Below are 8,656 nucleotides of genomic sequence, written 5' to 3'. Positions count from 1 at the left end.
ATGCACTCCACACTGTATATAAATGCCACTTGTTTTGCACACATTCAACTCTGTATATTTTATATATTTTATTATTATTATTATTATTATTATTATTTTTTTTTTTTTTTTTTTTTTACTATTTAATTTGTAAAAATGTGTATACACACACACACACACACACACACACACACACACACACGTAGGAAAATATTTAGTATACACATCCAGAAATGCATACACTATTATATATTGTACATATATTTATTAGTTTCAGGTTGGCCATTCTTGTATTTTGCTCGTTTGTGTTGTTGTGTTTGCACATCTCTGTTGCTTGTGGGGCTCGCACACAAGAATTTCACTCGCATGTGCTGTGCCAGTGTGCCTGCACATGTGATGTGACAATAAAAAGTGATTTGATTTGATTTGATAAGCTTTGTACACACATTTGCCTAAGTTTTCCTTGTGTGTGTGTGTATATATCTATATATCTATAGAAAAAATAAAAAACACCCAGCACGCCCCTGCGGGCGGTTTATCCTTCAAGCTCGGGTCCTCTACCAGAGGCCTGGGAGCTTGAGGGTCCTGCGCAGTATCTTAGCTGTTCCCAGGACTGCGCTCTTCTGGACAGAGATCTCCGATGTTGTTCCCGGGATCTGCTGGAGTCACTCGCCTAGCTTGGGAGTCACCGCACCTAGTGCTCCGATTACCACGGGGACCACCGTTACCTTCACCCTCCACATCCTCTCGAGCTCTTCTCTGAGCCCTTGGTATTTCTCCAGCTTCTCGTGTTCCTTCTTCCTGATATTGCTGTCATTCGGAACCGCTACATCGATCACTACGGCCGTCTTCTTCTGTTTGTCTACCACCACTATGTCCGCCACCATTTTGTCCGTCTGTATCTGGAAGTCCCACAGGATCTTAGCTCGGTCATTCTCCACCACCCTTGGGGGCATCTCCCATTTTGACCTCGGGACTTCCAGGTTATACTCGGCACAGATGTTCCTGTACACTATGCCGGCCACTTGGTTATGGCGTTCCATGTATGCCTTGCCTGCTAGCATCTTGCACCCTGCTGTTATGTGCTGGATTGTCTCTGGGGCATCTTTACACAGCCTGCACCTGGGGTCTTGCCTGGTGTGATAGACCCCAGCCTCTATGGATCTTGTACTCAGAGCTTGTTCTTGTGCTGCCATGATTAGTGCCTCTGTGCTGTCTTTCAGTCCAGCTTTGTCCAGCCACTGGTAGGATTTCTGGATATCAGCCACCTCCTCTATCTGCCGGTGGTACATACCGTGCAGGGGCCTGTCCTTCCATGATGGTTCCTCGTCTCCCTCCTCTTTCTTGGGTTTCTGCTGCCTGAGGTATTCACTGAGCACTCGGTCAGTTGGGGCCATCTTCCCAATGTATTCGTGGATGTTCCTTGTCTCATCCTGGATTGTGGTGCTGACACTCACCAGTCCCTGGCCCCCTTCCTTCCGCTTAGCGTACAGCCTCAGGGTGCTGGACTTGGGGTGAAACCCTCCATGCATGGTCAGGAGCTTTCTTGTCTTCATGTCAGTGGCTTCTATCTCCTCCTTTGGCCAGCCTATTACCCCAGCAGGGTACCTGATCACGGGCAGGGCGTACGTGTTGATGGCCCGGATCTTGTTCTTACCATTCAGCTGACTCCTCAGGACTTGCCTGACCCTCTGCAGGTACTTGGTGGCTGCAGCTTTTCTAGCGGCCTCTTCATGGTTCCCATTAGCCTGCGGGATCCCCAAGTACTTGTAACTGTCCTCTATGTCTGCAATGTTGCCTTCTGGTAGTTCATGAATACACATGTGACGTGACACACAACACATGGCACAGTCCAAAAGAACTTCATCTGCATCCGGCAACAATATCAACATAACTCATTGGAATTCTCTTTATGATAATCTGGAACTGAGAACATTTCGATACACAGACCATAATGTTCTAGACTTAGAAAAGGATATAGACCCGGAAAATAATTTCTTCTACAACATCAGCTGTAACTGCTGCTACTTCACTGATGAACAGTTTAAGCACACCATCAACACGGAAAATAAATGATCAATAATCCATTTTAATAGCAGAAGTCTGTATGCCAACTTCAACAATATAAAGGAATATCTAAATGAGTTGACAAATCCATTTGGAATTATTGCCATTTCTGAAACATGGATCAATGCGGAGAAAGGAACGGATTTTGGACTGGAGGGATATGAAGTGAATTTTGTAAATAGAAGGAACAAGAGTGGAGGGGGAGTAGCTGTGTATGTGGATAAAAACCTAAACTACAAGGTGGTAGAAAGTATGACAACTGTAATTGATAATTTACTAGAATGTATAACAATTGAAATTTATAAGGAAAAAGAAAAAAATGTAATAATTAGCTGTATATATAGAACACCTGGCTCTAGTATTCAAGTATTTAATGACTTCATAGAGGAAATATTCTCTAAAACAAATCAAAAAGTTATGTTTATCTGTGGTGAGTTTAATATTGACCTGTTGAATCCAAAAAAGCATAAAATGACCGACGAATTCCTAAACACTATGTACAGTTTGAGTTTACATCCTAAAATAACCACGCCCAGCAGAATTACACCACATTGTGCCACCTTACTTGACAATATTTTCACTAACAATATGGAAAACAACATTGTGAGCGGAATATTAATTAATGACATCAGTGATCACCTACCAGTTTTTGCAGTTTATGACACTAATTATAAGAAAAATCAGCATGAAGAACAACTGAGATACAGACGTGTAAGGACAGAAGAAACTATGACTGCATTTAAGAACGATCTATTAAATCAGGACTGGGACAATGTGTACAAAGAAGCTGATATTGATATTGCATATGGCATATTTTTAAGAATATTCATGGAGTTGTACGATAAAAACTGTCCAACAATAAAATACAACAGAAAGCACAAATATTCAGATAGACCATGGCTCACTAAGGGTTTACAAAATGCATGTAAAAAGAAAAATACACTCTATAGGGAATACCTAAAACAAAGAACAAAAGATGCTGAAAATAAACATAAAAAATACAAAAATAAGTTGACCAATATTATACGTGTATGTAGAAAGGAGTATTATAGTAAAATATTGAACAACAATAAACATAATATGAAAGGAATATGGGATGTTTTAAACGGTATCATTAAAAATAATTCTGGACAACAAAGTTATCCACAATACTTTATCGATAATGGCAATATTATGGAAAACACTGCTGATAAGGTCAACAGCTTTAATCATTATTTTGTAAATATTGGACCAAAACTGGCAGAACAAATTCCTGAGTCACTGCCATCAGTAGACTGTAGTGAAAACCTGATTGATAGGAACCCTAACTCAATGTTCCTCACATCAGTGGAGGAAAAAGAAATAATTGACATTGTACACATGTGTAAATATAAAACATCTACTGATTGTAATGATATTGACATGAAAATCGTCAAGAAGGTCATTGAAGGAATTGTAGGACCTCTAACATATATTTGCAACTTATCATTTCAGACGGGAAAAGTGCCAAACAAAATGAAAATAGCTAAAGTTGTGCCGCTGTATAAAACCGGGGATAGACGCCACTTCACAAATTACAGGCCTGTTTCTTTACTACCACAATTCTCCAAAATCCTAGAAAACCTGTTTAATAAACGATTAGACAAATTCTTAAATAAATATAAATTACTCTCTGGCAGTCAATATGGATTCAGATCAAAAAGATCAACATCTCTGGCATTAATCGAATCAATTGAGGAGATTACGAATGCTATAGATCAGAAACAGTATGCAGCTGGAGTATTTCTGGATCTCAAGAAAGCATTCGACACAATCAATCATCACATATTAATTAATAAACTGGAACGGTATGGGATTAGGGGGGTTGTACTGCAATGGGTGAAAAATTATTTAAGTGACCGGAAACAATTTGTGAAGCTGGGTGTCCATTCCTCATCATGCTTGGACATTGCTTGTGGTGTTCCACAAGGCTCTGTACTGGGTCCAAAATTATTTATTATTTATATAAATGATATTTGTAAGGCATCTGATATATTAAAATTAGTATTATTTGCAGATGACACAAATATTTTTTGTTCTGGGGGGAATCTAAAGGAGCTGCTGGATACAATTACTTCAGAAATGTGCAAAATTAAAAAATGGTTTAACAGGAACAAACTATCGCTAAATCTAAGTAAAACTAAAATTATCTTATTTGGGAATTCCCTTAGAAATGCACAAGTGCAGCTTCATGTAGATGGTGTGGAAATTGAAAGAGTACTTGAACATAAGTTTCTTGGTGTGATTATAGATGATAAATTAAACTGGAAGTCTCATATAAATCATATACATAACAAAATTTCAAGAAGTGTCTCAATCTTGAGTAAAGTAAAACACATTCAGGACCACAAATCACTCCACATTCTCTATTGTTCCCTGATTGCACCGTATTTGAATTACTGTGCAGAGGTTTGGGGCAATACTTACAAATGTTCGCTATCATCAATCTTTATATTACAAAAAAGGGCCATAAGGATAATCCATAAAACTGGTTACAGAGATCATACAAATCCACTATTCTTAAAATCAAAAATTCTAAAATTCACAGATCTGGTTCATTTTCTCACAGCACAAATTATATACAAAGCAATAAATAACCTGCTTCCTGACAATATTCTAAAAATGTTTTCTAAAAGGGAACGGGGATACAATTTGAGGGGGGTATTAAATTTAAAACATCCTCGTATCCGTACAACATTAAAAAGTTTTTGCATCTCTGTGTGTGGAGTGAAGCTGTGGAACAGACTAAGTAAAGATATGAAGCAATGTCCAAGCATGGCGCAGTTTAAAAAGCGGTTTAAGGATATGGTTTTTACAGGGTACAGGGAAAAGGTAGAGATTTGATAGGGTGTTCTTGTCTAATATTTTCATGTGTGTGCGCATGCACGGGTTTGTTGGTATGGGTATATATATACATATATATACATGTATGTATGTATGTATGTATGTATGTATGTATATATATATATATATATATATATATATATATGTATATATATATGTATATATATATGTATATATATATATATATATATATATATATATATATATATATATATATATATATATATATATATATATGTATATATATATGTGTATATATATGTATATATATATGTGTATATATATGTATATATATATATATATATATGTATATATATATATATATATATGTATATATATATATGTGTATATATATATATATATATATGTGTATGTGTATGTGTATATATATATGTGTATATATATGTGTGTGTATATATAAAATTGTAGGTTGTGTATCCTTCAGGTGTTAATGGGGTTATTGAAAATGTGTATATGTGCGTATGTGTGTATATACGTAGGTATGGATAGATAGAAACATATATGTGTATATATTTAAAAAAAAAATTACACATAACATATAATGTAATTGCAAGGAGGTATTTCTGTAGTCTATTGATACTAGATAGTGGAAAAGGGGTGGGATTAAATAAGCTTATGCTTCTTCTTAAGTGCGCATGCGCCAACCAGCGTGCAGCCTGTTACAGTCGCTCCTGCTTTTCTCTTAGTTTAGCTCTTTTTTCTTACGTATTCTTTTTTTTTTCTGACTTGTATTTTCCTCCGTTTTCTATCTCTTACTCAATCATGTGGATTGAGAGAGTTTTTGTTCTTCTGGTGGCCGTGGAACTGTTACTTTTATCATGGAACGGGACCGCGGCACATCTCCTACACGCACGGACTGTTTACTCCAGAGATCAGCTGATCGCCCTGATGCCGGCCGGCTCGCTGGCCAGGCCCGCAGAAGTGCCCGCAGAAGTACCAGCTGAAATTTGGAGGAAAACACATCGGGGATGCAGAGGTCAAGGACAGAAGAGAAGAAAAAAGGTGACGGTGAGACAGCGGAGGCTCGAAGCGAGGAGGAGGTTTAAACCGTGTCTGCCGTCTATCGTGATGGGAAATGTGCGATCGTTGGCAAGTAAAATCGACGAGCTCTCAGCACTGGTACGGAGTCAGAGGGAATACCGAGAGTGTAGCCTGATGTGTTTCACCGAATCATGGCTGCACCAGGTCATTCCCGATGAGAATGCTTCCGTGGAAGGCTTCCACACTGTTCGGGCGGACAGGGACAGCATCGCTAGCGGTAAGCGTAAAGGAGGGGGGCTTGCTGTTTTAGTTAACAACCGGTGGTGTAACCCTGCCAACATAACAATCAAAGAAAGGATTTGTTGCCCGGACACTGAACTGTGTGCTGTTGGACTCAGGCCGTATTATTTACCCAGGGAATTCTCTCACGTCATCTTGGTGGCTGTTTATGTTCCCCCCTCTGCTAACCCCACAGCTGCATGTGACACTATCCACTCTGCCATAGCTCGGCTACAGACTCAGCACCCGAGTGCCTTTATTGTGATCTCGGGTGACTTCAACCATGTATCACTGGACAATACACTACCAACATTCAAACAATATGTGGACTGTCCCACCAGGGGAGAGAAAACTTTAGACTTACTGTATGCTAACGTCAAGGATGCATACAGCTCCTCCTCCCTCCCCCCACTTGGTAGGTCAGATCATAACCTGATTCACCTCACCCCCCGCTATGTGCCAATTGTGAGGAGGGAACCTGTGACCACCAGGACTGTTAGGAGGTGGTCAGAGGAGGCAATAGCGGAACTACAGGGCTGTTTCGAGGTGACCGACTGGGAAACACTCTGTGAGCCTCACGCCGAGGACATCAATGGGCTTACTGAGTGTATCACAGGCTACATAACTTTCTGCACCGACTCCATTGTTCCAGCTCAGACTGTTCATTGTTACCCAAATAACAAGCCGTGGGTGACTAAGGACATCAAAGCCCTCCTCAACAACAAGAAGAGGGCTTTCAGAGGGGGCAACAAAGAGGAGGTGAGGAAGGTCCAGGTGTTACTAAAGGACAAGATCAGAGAGGCTAAGGACAATTACAGGAGGAAGCTGGAGTGGAAACTCCAGCAGAACAGCATGAGAGAGGTGTGGAGGGGCATGAAGACCATCACTGGATTCAGGCCAACCAACAGCAGGGGAGCTGAGGGAGGTGAGAATAGAGCCGACGAGTTGAATCTGTTTTTCAATAGATTCGACACCACAGTGTCTGCTCCCACCCCCACAACCTCACCTGCAGTCAGCCTGGAATCCAGAGCCACACCACTGTGCCAGCCTCTCTCTTCACATGTTGCCTCCTGTGAGATTCCTGACACCCCTCCCCCACCCATCACCTTCACTCAATACCAGGTTGAGATGCAAATGAGGAGACTTCACTCAGGCAAGTCTGCTGGACCAGACGGAGTGAGTCCCCTTGTCCTCAAGGCCTGTGCCCCCCAGCTGTGTGGAGTCTTTCATAAACTGTTTATGCTGAGTCTGAGTCTGCAGAGGGTCCCGGTGATGTGGAAGACATCATGCCTCGTCCCTGTACCAAAGACGCCTCGTCCCAGTGGCCCCCAGGATTACAGGCCCGTGGCACTGACCTCCCACATCATGAAGACCCTGGAAAGGCTCATCCTGGACCAGCTGCGACCCATAGTAAGACCACATCTGGATCCCCTTCAGTTCGCTTATCAGCCTCGTCTCGGAACAGAGGACGCCATCATCTACCTGCTCAATCGTGTCTACACCCATCTGGACCAGCCGGCGAGCACTGTGAGGGTCATGTTTTTTGACTTTTCCAGTGCTTTCAACACCATCAGGCCGACCCTCCTGGGTGATAAGTTAGCAGCGATGCAGGTGGATGCTTCTCTGGTGTCCTGGATTGTTGATTACCTGACAGGAAGACCACAATATGTACGTCTCCCACAGTGTGTGTCTGACAAGGTGATTAGCAACACAGGGGCACCACAGGGGACTGTCCTCTCCCCCTTCCTCTTCACCCTCTACACCACAGACTTCAGCCACTGCACAGAGACCTGCCATCTTCAGAAGTTTTCTGATGACTCTGCGGTGGTTGGATGCATCAGCAGGGATGATGAGACAGAGTACCGGGCTGTGGTCGACTCCTTTGTCACGTGGTGTGAGCAGAATCATCTGCAGCTCAACGTGGCAAAGACCAAGGAACTGATCGTGGACTTCAGGAAGACCAGGAAACACTTGACCCCTGTTTCAATCCAGGGGGTCAGTGTTGACATTGTGGAGGACTATAAATACCTTGGAGTACACATTGACAATAAACTGGACTGGGCTAAAAACACCACAGCACTTTACAGGAAGGGCCAGAGTCGTCTCTATTTTTTGAGGCGACTGAGGTCCTTCAACATCTGCCAGAAAATGCTGAGAATTTTCTATGAGTCTGTTGTGGCCAGTGCGATCCTCTATGCTGTTGCATGCTGGGGGAGCAGGCTGAGGGTCGCAGATGCCAACAGACTTAATAAACTAATCCATAAGGCCAGCAATGTTGTGGGGATGGAGCTGGACTCCCTCAAGGTGGTGTCGGAGAGGCGGATGCTGTCCAAGATAAAGACAATGTTGGATAACACCTCCCACCCACTCCATGACATGCTGGTCAGTCACAGGAGCTCGTTCAGTGAGAGACTGAGATTACCGAAAAGCACCACTGAACGACACAGGAAATCATTCCTGCCTGTGG

This window comes from Astatotilapia calliptera, chromosome 16 (assembly GCF_964374335.1).
Source record: "Astatotilapia calliptera chromosome 16, fAstCal68.1, whole genome shotgun sequence".
Lineage (NCBI taxonomy): Eukaryota > Metazoa > Chordata > Actinopteri > Cichliformes > Cichlidae > Astatotilapia > Astatotilapia calliptera.
This window is presented reverse-complemented; position numbering follows the sequence as displayed.